The sequence below is a fragment of the Haemorhous mexicanus genome, chromosome 2, assembly GCF_027477595.1.
Source record: "Haemorhous mexicanus isolate bHaeMex1 chromosome 2, bHaeMex1.pri, whole genome shotgun sequence".
In the NCBI taxonomy this organism is placed as follows: domain Eukaryota; kingdom Metazoa; phylum Chordata; class Aves; order Passeriformes; family Fringillidae; genus Haemorhous; species Haemorhous mexicanus.
Window position 1 is genome coordinate 53,297,000 of NC_082342.1, and position 14,213 is coordinate 53,311,212.

The 14,213-nt window shown below is 39.1% G+C and overlaps 1 protein-coding gene across 5 annotated transcripts in view; it reads right to left on the reverse strand.

Moving 5' to 3' along the window:
* STARD13 (StAR related lipid transfer domain containing 13) overlaps window positions 1-14,213 on the reverse strand; it is a 288,208-nt gene that overhangs the window by 53,834 nt on the left and 220,161 nt on the right. The window lies entirely within an intron of this gene.

The following is a 14,213-nucleotide window of genomic DNA, read 5'->3' on the forward strand; positions in this document are numbered from 1 at the left end:
TCTGATATTCACCATTTGTAGTGGTGGTGTAGTGATCTGTATCCATGTTTACAATGGAATTTGAGATTTATTTAGGAACATTCCTGTGTAGGTGCTCTGTGTTTACCACAAACAGCGTGTATTTCCCACACAAAGCATATAATGGGATTAGCTACCAGACCTCAAATCCACTAATCTGAAACATAAACAACCAAGTAAGTACTTATGTTGTTCACCCCCTAATCACCACAACGCCTCATTGATGAACAATTCATCTGTTGGATTCCATATATATCTCTATGTATATATTCCATATATAGGTATGTATACATGTGTTATAGGTATATCTCACTAGAATTAAGCTATTGTCCTATTATCAAGATTCCCCTGTTGCAGTTGATACTATACATTCTTGGTATCCAGGTTTTCTTAATTGTTTTATAAGATGAAGTATCTGAAGCTTATAAACCACTCCCAGCATTTTAAACTTGTAGAATTTGCTAGCAAAATGCTTTTCTTTCCCTAAATACGTAGGCAGCCTCGGGACAAAGATGTTAGCTCAAAGCACAGGGCTGGTTCCAAGTTAAAATCAGGTTGAGGGTAGGTCTTCCCAGACAGAGGGGCAGGCATCTCCACTTTCCAGCTCGCTAAGAGCCCTGTTCCTAGTTCTCCCCAGACATAACAAGGGAACTGATTGCTCAGTGCACAACAGGGACTAATGTGAGAACGTGATCCTGGCAGAGCCTCAGCAGAAGATTCTTGTAATTGATGTGAAGACAATATAACTGATTTGTAGACACATCATTCTGCACCATGCTTCCTGTATCAGCTTCCCACAACTGTTGCTGATTGCCTTCTTCCCCAAGCATTTTCTTCTCTCTCAGTTTTGAAACTCTGGGAAGAAATAGCAATTTGTTTGTGCCATGCCTATTTGGCATGCTGCGCCACACTCTTACACAAATAAACAGGGAACACGATGTAACACCACAGCAGCAGATTTAACTAAGATCCAATTGTGCTTGGTGCCATCTGAATATGGGAAGAATGTTCCCTTAAATGAAAAATCTTCAACAGAAAAACAAGTTCACCCTTCACAAGTATGTACCATAACATGGGACAATACCATCTTTGACTTATGATTTCATCGGTGAGAAATTGGCTTGTAGGAGCATTTCTCCTCCAATAAGCAGCACTGCTGTATACTGTTCCATCTGCACAGATCTGAATTTGGGGGGTCTTTTAGAGCTAGTATGAAGCCAGTCTTTGCTAGAAAGTGGTAGCCTGTCCAAAATCACCTCTCAAATAAGTTAACTTTGGCTGAACCACCAGTGTTTGGATGCTGGAGGCTACTGGCTCTTGATTTATATTATGAGATGGTAAGCAACTAGAACAAATAGTTTATATTTCAAGGTGCAATTTATGAATTTAACTGTCTCACTTTTACTGAGTTCCTCACACCAAAAGCTCAGTGACAGCCTGAGTAAATGCTCTGACTTGAAACACAAATCATCTAAAAAATTAATGATGAGTTATTTTCCCAAAAGTCTTAAGGACAAACACATTTCCAGGGCCTCTGAAGAGGAAATACCTCAGGGAGAATATTGTTATTAGGTGACACTGAGCAAATGGTTAAGCAGGAGTGATTGAAGCAGACTGTGTACCCTAAGGATTTAATGAGCAGCTTGAAGGAGTTGATGGCCTGAGGCACAGCCTCAGGTCATTAAATCTCAAATGGTTATTAATCCCTAGGAAATGCTTTCTGTCAAGGTCATTAGTGCTATTATGCAGTGGAAATTGAGGGTGAATCAAAAAATTAGCATATAGCCTGTTTGCAGGAAATATGTTCTCAGAGAGCATGGGCAGGTCATTTCCAGGAGGATGCTGCAGTGTCCACAAGCCACCTGGCTCGGCTGAACTTCCATGTACCTCTCTGCACCACTTCTAAGCTGAGCTGCTCCTTTGCAGAGTGGCACTACAGGAACTTTACCATGCACTGAGCACTTGATTTGGCAGTTTGGCATAACTCCAGGGGATAACATTAGCTGAAATCCCTTCTACTCAGCATATGATTTTAGGCTGGAGTCCTGCCCTACTGTTGTTTCTCAGAATAAATCCAGGAAATCTGATTCAGTTGTTGTGTACACTAGCGACCAGAGCATTTGACCAAAGGCTCGAACCGTAAGGGTGTTGGGAGACCACTGCCCTTTGCTCAGAATTTCCTAGGATAAAGGAAACTTCACTGCCTTCAAGCAGAAGTACCTGAAACCAGAACAAATATATCAACTGGCACTTGTGGCCAATTGATCTATCAGGCCAAGAGACTGATCAGCAGGCAGAGAAGGGCAGGAGGTGGTGAGATCCCAGTCTGAGGTCTCCCTCTTGGATCCCATCTCTGCATGAGGCACCTTGTGAACAAAGCCTCAGTTTCCCAGTCACTTCTATCACCTTCCCATTAAGAATGGAAAGTGTTGGTGCATAGATCCTGTGACTTTTTATAAACAGAGTCTAGAGTTCAGGTAGTTACTTGATGCATTTTATGTAGCCAAAGTCATGATTGGGTGTCAGATTAAGTGATTATTTTTTTTCCAGATTCTGATGCTGGTTTGTGATTTGATTCTGGCAAACCAAATCCTATAATTCTGTTAAACTGTCTTTGTGGATCAGATTTTCCTACACTGGAACTATATCTACTACAGTGGTTATTCTGAATTTTGAATTACTTTTATTTACAAGCGATCTAGAGATCTTCTACAATATAACTATTGTATTATAATGGTCAATGCTTGACTTTTAAGGTAATATAAGAGATTGCAATTACCTCTCCCTTCTGCTCTAAACTAAGTAGAAAGCCCATAGAATTGTTACATAGTAGAATAATTTTGAGGATGATTTAGCACCCCAATTACACAGCTGTCGAAATTAAGTGAAGAGATCTTTCTTTATTAAAGACCCCGAGGAGATTTAGAAAGCAACGGCATATTATACTAAATAAAGAGAAAGAACAAAAGAACAAGATGATCTATTTAATTCTTCTGACAATGTCTGCATTAACTGATCAATGCTTAGACATGTATTGCTATTTACTGTTTGATTAAGGGTCCTCAAATTCACTGGCATCAGCTAATGCATCCTTACTAAATGGAATTTATGCAAATGTTATTTCAATTACACATTTCTACACAGGTGTCAGGAACCTGCTCATATATGGGAAGCTGAGGACAAATTCACTGTGTTTTTTTTTTTGTCTGATTGCTTTCTTGAGAGATATTCATTGAATGGAATTGGTAAATTATTGAAGTACATAAAAGTACTTTCACAATGATATTAAGGAAAAAATTGCCCTTGCAGGACATGACTTCATGTTTTTTGCATGTAGCAAGTCCTTGCTTTTGTTAAGCATATCATAAATATGTTTGAGCACTGATACTGTAAGAAATGAAGTTACACTTTAAAAATGTAAAAGATGAAATTGCACATTAAAAATGCAACTATAACTGAATCTTTTTAGAAGGAAACTTTTGCTTAATCTAAATGTTAGACATCACTCCAAATACCTTCAAAAGAACTGCACACATATCACAGTAAAGAAAATTTTATTTGGCACTACTGGCTCAGACATGGCTGTGAAGCCATAAATCAGATAAAGTATGTATTTGGACACTAAATTATTTTGGGACTTGGAAAATTCCAGTAATGCTATATTTTTACAGCAATATATTCCTGTAACCTAGATTACAATCAAAGGATACATGTAAAGTAATTTTCTTCTGAGGAAAAGATAAATTTAAACTCCTGCTGTAAGGAGTCCAACTGTGCAGTTTCACACTGTCTTAAGGAATAAGGTTGTTCTTCTGATGAAAATTTTCAACAGATTTTTGTCATTGAAATCACTGCACCTAAATGTGTCTAACATTTATTTCCATGCTTGCTTTGCTGGATTGGGCCATAAGGCATGCATTGTACTATTTATGTGAGAAGCAGATCTGAAAAAGAACCACACATTCTTCATCTCTCCTGTATTTTCAACAAAATAGAGAATTCCTTACTGCTGGGCTCCTTTTTGGTTTTATTTTCACAAGTATCTTTTCCTTCTGGCTCTCCAACTGTGTTTTTTACTGTCTTAGTTTTCACAGCTATCCCACTAATGTTCAGGATATTTCAGTGAGTCTCTGTCAAATCTCATTCCTGCATGTGCTCTGTCACTGAATTTAGGAAAACACTGAACTCCACTGCCTGTGAGGGCAGTCACATTTTCTTCACTGGATCTTATGCAAATACAGAGTAAGGAATAACTTGATAATGCCACCATCTGACTCATGTACTGGGACTGATAATAACTGCAGCCACATCCTGTAGAATGACCAGTTTAAAAAACATTAAAATAAAGAGAGTTGGCTTTTTCTCCTCCCAAGGATGGTCATGCTAATTCTTATTTTAAAAAGACTTCATCTAAGAAGATTAAATAAATGAGGGAAAATAAGGCCAAAGTAGAGAGTGAAAGTTCCTCTAATCCACTCTCTGTCAATACCTGCAGGACTAATATTTACTCTTCCTTACAGGAATCCTGGATTCAGGACAATTTCTGAGATACACCTGACTAAACAGGTTGCTTTGGTCTCAAACCAGCTAGGTGGCAAATTTACAGCTCTTTGCTGAAGTTGATGTTTTGATGATACAGTTCCAGCTCTGTTCTCAGGAGGAGACATTAACTTGAGCAGTGTGTGCCTGGAAGGCAGTGCTTACTTTTTCTGACCTCACACTTAACTCTGGATTGCCACACCTGTAGCAAAAACCCCATAAACTTCTCTTCTTTTCTTGCAAGCAGTACCTTATATTCCTGCCATGCTGGCATCTCAGCACCATTTGCATCCCTGCTCACAGAAATGGTGCCATTTCATGAAATGCCACTTTCCATGGTGTGTAAGGGGTGCTGGATGATAACCTCACCTGCAGCGCTCAGACTGGTTAGCCCTCACTTCATCTGATGAATACAAAAGCACAGATCTCCCCAAACTAACACAGGTTTCTTTGGATCAGGGGTCTGCACAACTGTGAGTTTCACAAGGCAGAAGAGTGAATTCCAGGAAAGCAAAACCACCAGTGAATGAAAAGCTAAGAATATACTTTGGGTGAAGCATGGAAGAGGGAATTGCCAATTCCTCCAATAACACCGTTTATCTAACAGTATCCTGTTGGGGGGAACTACGTAACTGCAATGACTCTGAGTAACTGTGCGTACTTATGCCTTGATAATGTGATGAATTATTGTGAAAGTCTGCTCTCAAAGGAGCAATATTTGTGTCAGGCAAACACTGTCTTCTAAACAGCCCATGGCTATCCTTCACAGGGCACAATGAACAAAAAGTGTGTCTGACCAGCCAGGAGTATGTTCTTCCAAATGAAAAAAAACCAAAAATCCCTAAATTATAATCTTAGTGATAAATGCCTCTCCAAAACAATATTTCAGAATGAATATTTTTATCAAACACCAGACACTCTCACTACTAATAAATAACCTGAAGAGTACATTCCTGTTTAGTATCAGTAAAAATATTAGCATTTAGCCCTAAAATATTTTGCATTTAAAACCTTGTGAATAGTTCACAGACGATGACTGTGTTTCTCTGCTTTGGCAAGATATTCCGTCAAATATGTACTTGCTCATTCATAGCTCTTTGAAAAAATTGACAGAATTCAAACAAAATCTCTCTATGTATAACCAAGTCTCTACATTTAGCTGGTGTCTGCAATCTGCAGCACATGTAAAGTAGTAAAGAAGCATTAATTAGTATTAGTTAATTATTTTTTGTCAAATTATTGTCTTCCTTCAATCTCAGGGCCTGAGCACTGATATTCCCCAATAACCTTCCAAAGCATCAATGCAGAGACCGCAGTCCTCCCCACTGCCTGCTCTTTCCTACTTCCTTTCTTTTAGAATATTTGAAGGCTGAGGTAGTAGAACACAGAAAAGATGATATTTAGTCTCTCTTCCAATACAGACAGGCTTTGAAGGAAGGCAGTGTAGGCTTATCCCAAAAAACCTGATTAGTTTGGAAAATGTTTCAGCTTGCACACACTGAGTGTGAGCTTTACCAAAGACACCTTCTGTAGCACTAAACAGCAGCAGATCTCCTTCCTCACTTAATACCTCAGTTGCATGTTTCAGTTTACAGTCTGTCTTGATAGTTCATCCTATGTGTGATGAACAAAATCCAAACAGAACTTGCAGGGAACTGCAAGAAAAAAAATCCTCAAATGTCCTCTACTATTGTTTTCCATTTTTAATGCTACGGAAGATGTCATTGTGGTCAGAGGAGAGAAAAACAGAGATGCAAAAAGAATATTTTAGAAAAGTAGTCTTAGAAAAAGCTCTTACTCAAGTGTCTGTCAAGGGGATGAGGTACAATTGTTCTGGTTCATTAATTTTTAATCACATCTGGCAATTGGCCTCAAAAGTCTCCAAGACTCTATGATGCCTCAAAATGAAAAGGGCAAAATGCTCTCCTCCATCATTTTGGAAGGCATCAGGGCATCTGTGGTAAATGTAAATCCCCTTTCAAAGCAGCCTTAAGGGCTGAATGCTAAGGGAGCTGCTTGAAGGACAGCAATTAACCATGAGACCAGTAGCACCAGCTCATTTTTATCACAATGATACCATACCCCTAAGGCAAATATTGCTTTCAGGAGATGAAAAAATGAGAAACGACAGCATCACAAATGAGACCCCAGAAATGTTAAGATGGAAGATCCCTAACTGAAATATAATAAATAGCTTTACTGTGGGGTTTTTCCTTTATTTATTAAATATTTATTTATTAATTGTTTCATCCATAAATACAAAAAAAAGGTAAGTTTTTTAGATCCATTCTGACATATACCTTCTCAAGTAATTTTCTACTGGAAAAACCTGCACTAGCCACTAACTAAAATTTTATATCCTAACCATAGCCAGAATATTTTTCTAAAAAGCAGACTCTGGACTTCCAAATCTGGCTTTATCCATCTCTTAAATGTTATTTAATAAAATGAGCACATGGAGTTGATAATAGTTCACCACTTTTAATAGTTTGCCACTTTTAAAGGTTGCAAAGTAGTAACGACCAAACCAACCATCACTTCATAGGTGCCATGTACTGTTACAATTTTAACAAGCTGTGAGCTGTACAGGTGTTTACTAAGCTTGATAAGGTTAAGACCAAATGATTCGGTGCCTGGGCTGGAACACATTAGGGATGAACAGGTAGGGTGAGTCCCACATTTTCCTCATGATGGAGAAGCAACTCAATTGTTGAATGCTCAACAATTTTTTCACTATAATAATTAAAAACATTTACAGGAAACCTAAAAATATATTCCTTCTATGTCTTGCTTCACAATACAACTCACAGAGCTTTACCCACTCATTTCTTCATAAGTCTTTTAATTTCTGCATGCATTGCAGTATATTTGTACAACTGATTCTGAAAGAAATAATATTCATACCATCTGTCTCTCTGGGACACTCTCCTGCCCCCCAAAACAATTTCAGAATTTACTGGCCAGTTTCAGTTGAATGTGACAGGAGGAGCCATATCTCAAAGATATCACATTTTAGAAAAGCTGGTGCTGAGCAGAGGAAAGTATGAAAATTAGCACTCTAATAAGGGAAAGGCATTTGTGGCGTGACCCACTGTGCATGCTGAGAAGCAGCAGACAGTTGGATGCAGAGTACACAACATTCTGCATCAGCACCAGTGTCTGTACCGCTTCTCTTGAAAACATGTAAGGGATGGAAGAGAGATCTGGGAAGCGACATGGAGGAGGGGAAGGACTTGTTTTCAGTGAGGTGGGGGAAAGGAATCCAAATTGGTAGGAAACCAGGATGCACTGATGTCAGAGCTCAGAAAGCAGAAATTCATTTCACTCAATTTGACAATAACGTCTAAGATGGAAATAAAGGTCAACCACTAGTCATTCCTGGGTAATGGGCTGTTCCAATTTTTGGCAGCTCCAGGATGACTCATGAGAGGAACACATCACTGCTGCATTCTTCGCCAGTGTTGCAGGAGTGACCACATAATGTCCCCACAGCACACTGCTCTCAGCCTCATCTGTCCCACCCTCCCACTGCTTTCTTCTTTAGAAATTCCAAGAGAAGAAGATAGTAAGGGGGCTGTATCACTGAGTAGGACCTCTGCAGCCTACCCCTGCCCTGAGATATGTATATACTTGCCTAGGTCCAAAAAAAATCTCCCAAAAGTAATTTGCAAGAAAGGACCTTGGAGCATCACTTTTCCCAGTCCTACAGAACTACCAAGCTCCAGCATGAATGTCTCTAGAAGAGACAACAAAAATGAGGACATAAGCATGGCCATATCAAACCATGAAGCAACCAGCAATTCCCCAAATACACATCAAATCCAACATCTCTGCAGACCCATCCACTGTTTCACAAACCATTTCACAACAAAAGGCTGTACAAAGCCCAAATTTTATCCATACCAGCCAAAAATATGTAATGTATTCACAAGAACAAAGCTTTCTTCAGCATTTTTGTGGTGGGAAGAGACAAATCTGCACAACTGTTGTCATAATTTATATTTCACTACAAAGCCAAAATCAGAATCTTGCAACAGTCAGTGATGCTCAAATGTTTAATGACAAACTAGCTGGTACCCTACAGAGCTTACAGTCCTCACAGACAGACAGAAAAGGAAAGGATAAAAACCCAAAAGCATGGAGACTTACGGGTGGTCATCCTACGAAGGGAGGAATTTATCTCTTGAGTTAAATGTAGGAGATGTGAGCTCAACACACTCAGAACAAGTAGAGCCCAGGACTGCCTTTCTCTGAGGGGAGTGCTCTAATTCTTGGGCTATTAAGCAAGAGGAAGATAAATCACATTCATCTTCAAATGAGTAAAACCCAACTGCATGGAGCTGCCAGCATTTATTTCCTATTGTTCCTCTATAATCCCAGTGGAAGAGGTACTTAGATGAGGCAGACTGAATCATCCTTGGGTGGGTGGATGGATGGATAGATGGATAGATGGAGAGGGGGAATAGATCTTCCTCCTCAGATCTTCAGTAAGCAACTGCTACTCTCCTTAGACTGTACAAGCAGTTGTGACAAATTTACTGGACCATCTGCTTAACCCCAGGTACCTAAATCTTGAATTAAATGAAGTGGGTTTTCCACAAGACACATACCCTCTCTAGCAAATGCCACTATGTCTTGATTTTTCAGACAAATACCATGGTATTGCTAATTAAAGTGGGCCTGACTTTCATCTGGAATAAATTAGTATTGTTGCTGCCAACGACTGACCTAGAAAATCCATGTAAGACTGCAGAATCCTTGCAAGAAAATAAGGCTCTGTGTTAGGTGGGGCATTGTTGCTAGGAAGACCTGTTGCTGAATGTTTTAATCCAAAAGATTAAAAACATTATTTTACATTATGGTCTCTGATTTAGCACGGTAAACAACCTCCAAAACTGCAATCTAGTAACAGTGCCTTTGTCCCTTCTTGCCATCAATGGCAGACTCTTTTCTCTTTCTTTTTTTTCAAAATTACCCAGAAAAATACAACAGAATAGACCCAGGAACCAAGTGCTTTTTCAAATGTAGAACATAATTTAATCTTTACAACAGAGAACAGAAGAGCGTGGGTTTTCTCTGACTGTGGATTTCTTGTAATTTCACTGAAGATAAATATTTAGATAGCAACCAATGGGATATTTAATTGTCAGGAACTATTATATTTAAAGAAAGTGCTAGAGATTTTCAGACTTGTTTTCCTATGTGTGCTGACAACTCATTCCCATCATTTACCTTCTGTATGACATCTAAATACAATCACTGCTGTAATTTGTAAATTGTTAATATTAGGACTGTAGGGATGGCTATGCTTTCAGTTGTACATAAAAAAAGGACAGCTTTTACATCAACATCTGGCTGACCTTCATTACTTTCCCATCCATTATTTGTACTCCTCCTCCTTCTCCCTGGCCTATTTTTTTTCTTGTTGTGCCCCTGTCTGATTTCATCCAGGAAGCTGCACACCCTGACTTCTCTTGGCTCCTGTAATACTCATAAACCACGAGACAAATAAACACAGGGGGAAAGAGCAAAACCAAAGCAGGAGGAGATCTGGCAAACCTAGATATGTGAATCCTCCAGCTGTGCACATAATCAGTCCATGGCACCATCTGAACCACACAGCATCCTGCCTACTCCTTCCATCCTCTCCCCTGCTCAGTTTGTGTGAAAAGGAAAAGTTCTTCAGGACAGGACCAAAACTTCTCATAAACCTGACCAGCACTCACAGAAATAGGACTGGCAATGGGACAACTGGTTGGCTAAATGATATAGTCCTCTGTCAGGAACTAACCCATAGGTCTGACAAACCCACAATGGATAGAATAAGGGTGTAGGAGTTCAATTTCAGGAGCAATTCTCAGTACTATTTACTCTTTGGGGGAAGCTTTTCACATCACAGCTTATCTAAGTGTCAAATAAATTCTATATTAATATCTAGTTCAAAGAGATCCTGAGAAGTGTTACTATTTGGACTTCAGATCTCTGGAGGAAAAGCACCCTGAAGGTATGTAGTAACTGGAATTGCATGGGTAGAGTCTCCAGTTGGTTACCAGCGAAGTTACAGATTAGATACTAGGTTAACATATGCTGCAGAAGAAGCTGAGTAAGAAATACATGTATCAGTAGAAATGTATTTAATGACTTTATCAGCTTGCATTTGTCAAATTCTGTTGGGTTTTGAGTACAGCCAGAGAAACACCCCCAAAAGGATCAAAAGAACATTATTTCTCATATCAGAAAAATAATTTTACTCAGAGAATAAGAAAATGAAACAACTTCTCACAAAGAAAAATGACCTTGTAAGATGATGCAGCTCTGAACCAAATTACATACTTTCTACTAATCAATAAAATACAGTCGTCAAGGCAACAATGACATGAGAAAATGAAATACAGAGGTCTGTCTTACATAAACACATACACATACCAATATGTTTTGTGAACTTTTGTAATCTAGCAATGACTTCAAGGAAAAATATGTTTTTACAAAAGAAAACATATTTTCCCAGGCTTGATAGATTCTTGTGTAAGAGCTTTTATGAGATTTTAGACAAGTTGCATTTTGTTTGGTAGTCTTTGTTCTTGTTCTTTCTTTTTTTAACTGGAAAAGAAATGTTGCAAGAAAACTGCTTTCAGTGAAAATTTATTCTTGCTATAAAAGTGATTTAAACCAGTGACAATTGGATGGGAGTTAAAACTCAATCAAAGCATTTGAAAATTGATCCTGAACATAGTTTAAATTTAAAAAAAATTGAATTTGTAGATCCTATCTGCATTATATTATGCAGACTTTAAGGGGCAAGCTCTGAGTACAAAGACTAAATAAGAAAGGATTTTCTTTTCACAGGTCCTATAATTTTCATGGTATGTGTTTGTCACCTGCAAGCTCAGCTCTGCTGCCTTATTCAACAACTGTTATAATCTCAGTGGTATGAGTGGAACAAATCAGAGCAGGATGTTATTGATCATGACTATAGGTGATCCCAGCCAGCACCCTCTAGTCTCTGATTTTGTGTTTAATTTTAATAGATCAATTAATTATTTCATAGCTTACCACCAGAACCTCTCAGTACATGTGCAGGCTGCTGGTACAGGCTGTTTCTTTCGCTGTAGCTAAATAAAGCCCAGGTGTCCCAGCATTGTTCACAACTTCTTGCCCCTTTTTGCAAAAACTGTGGACAATACCTTCTGGTCACAGAACACCACCTCATGGCTCCTTAAATTACTGCTCATGTTTCACCCACCTGTGTGCTCAGCCACCTGGAGCTGGCAGGTACGTTCCCAGCTGGGACGCCATAGCAACCAGGGCTGAATAATCAAGGCAGAACTATAGCTGTCTATTGAATTTGCTCTGGAAGTTTGTGTGGACAATATAAGTGTAATATAAATAAATAATATGAAGCATGAGGATGTTTGACTGCTGCCTTAGAGGTCTGCAAGCATGCTCATTATAAGTACCAGGCTTTCAAGACTCTATTTTCTGAAAGGTGGTTTTCAAACAATTTTTAAAAATGAACCGGTCTAGCTCATTTAGCATCTAAGTTCACTGAAAAACTCCTCTGGAGATATCCCACTGAGATCTGCCTCCCAATTTTCAATTCAGTTAAAAAATGAAGCTAACTCATTATGCAGCTCTCTGAAATATTCTTGTAGCTGCAAACCCATGGTGTTTTTACAAAGAACTGAGTATATAGGATGGTATTTTCAGGTATGTATAAGCAATTATAGTCCAAACAAAATAGTGTCTTCATTCCTCATTGGGTTAAGTGATGAAAAGACTGACTGCTATGTGTGATCACCTCTATTAATTTAGATGTATAAATTAGACACGTTCCTGCAGGCCTATGGAGATTAAATGCACTATGTAAGTGCTAAATATTAACATAAATCTACATTTTGAATTCAGTGGCTCAGAAGCACAAGAAAGGTGTACATCATTGTGCCTCTATTAACCACATTCACTTCTGGTTATCTTGTGTACGTGGTCTAGCAAACCAAATTAATACAACAGAACTGCTCATGCAGATCATTAGCCACTGGTGGAGGGATGTGACAAATTAAACATCTCCTGAACAAATCTTCTAAATCTTCTGCCCAAAGAAATTGTGGATGCCCCATCCCTGGCAGTGCTCAAGGCCACATTAGGTGGGGCTTTGAGCAACTTGATCTAGTGGACAGTGTCTCTTCCTATAGCAGGAGTTTGGAATTAGATTATATTTAAGGTCCCTTCCAACCCAAACCATTCTATGCATCTATTAGTCTTTTGAACCCTTCTTCTGTGACAAGTGAGGGCCCATCCTCTCCTTTAGGTGTACCAGCTGGGATGCACAGACACAGGAGAGACACAAAAAGAGCAATGCCTCAATACTATGCTCTGCTGTGCTGGAAAAGAAGACGCAGAGGTTCTTTTTGGAACTGGAGTTTAGGTACAGAAATGGGGGCCCCAAGCACATGGGCAGCAGAAAGTAGGTGCAGTCTCCAAGTATTTCCCTGAAATGAAACCAGCTGAGACCATGTTGTGACTTTTCAATGGTACAAAAGTGCTCATGGCTGGCAAAGGACTGCCATTTGCAGTTTTTATCCCTGCTTAAAGCTTGTATAACAGGAGCTAAAGCACACGGTGCTCCTGTTTCCCATAAAGTCACCCCCAAATGGAAGGGTCATGTCCCACTGAAGGGGTGAGTTCAGCACCACTTCTCCCAGCAACACTCCATGAAGACACTCCAGCCATCAAACCCTTTTGCAGGATTGCTGATTCCCAGGCTCCTTCTGCCTAAACTGTTGGCTGCACTGGCAGATTTCAAGAACTGAGACAGCCCTAATTAGTGATTTCACAAGACCTTCCATTCATTTGCAATTCAGTAGCTCAATTCCACCTTTGAGAGACATCTACCACTTGTCTTACCATCTCCACAGAAGCTCCCTCTATCAATCCTTTCCTTTTGTCTATAACATCCACAGATATAAGAGGAAATTTTATGTGACACAGAATGATTCTGTGTTACTGAGTCTACTTGCTTTCAAAAGCATCAATAAATCAACAAACCAGAGGCAATTAAGTAACAAAAACAATGCTAAGGGCTTGATTTAAATACATAAACCCTGGAACATTCAGGACTCAACCTCAGCCCATTCTGTCTGTCCCTGTGCAAAATGTTTAAACATCAAGTGAGCTTATCTCTTCTAGATGTGTTTGGTGGATGAAAACTGAATTTAATGTAGCTTCCCTGTATTTTATCTGCTTACATCAGAACCCTATTATTATTTTAACCTTTCAATGACTTAAATAATGTTCCAGCCAAGAAAAAAAATTGCCTGGGTGGCCTGAATATTATACCTCCATATTTTTTTATGAGGTGACCTTTCTGAGTTCAAGTAACCATGTTTGATCACTGGTTTTGGGTGGGAGTTTTGCTTGTGAGGATTATAAGTGCATTACAAGGAAAGCCTACTTGATTTACGCATAATTTTTCTCTGAAGGTACAAAACAAGTAGCCATCAACTTAATGCTACTTAATGCTGAAGGCTTTAAAGGGTCACACAAAGTCATCCTTTTCACAGAACAGCAAACAATCATGATTCTAGGTTAGGGTTATAAATGAGTAAGTAAATCACTTATGCACTGCATTCAGCTGGCCCCCACTCCGAACTCATTTA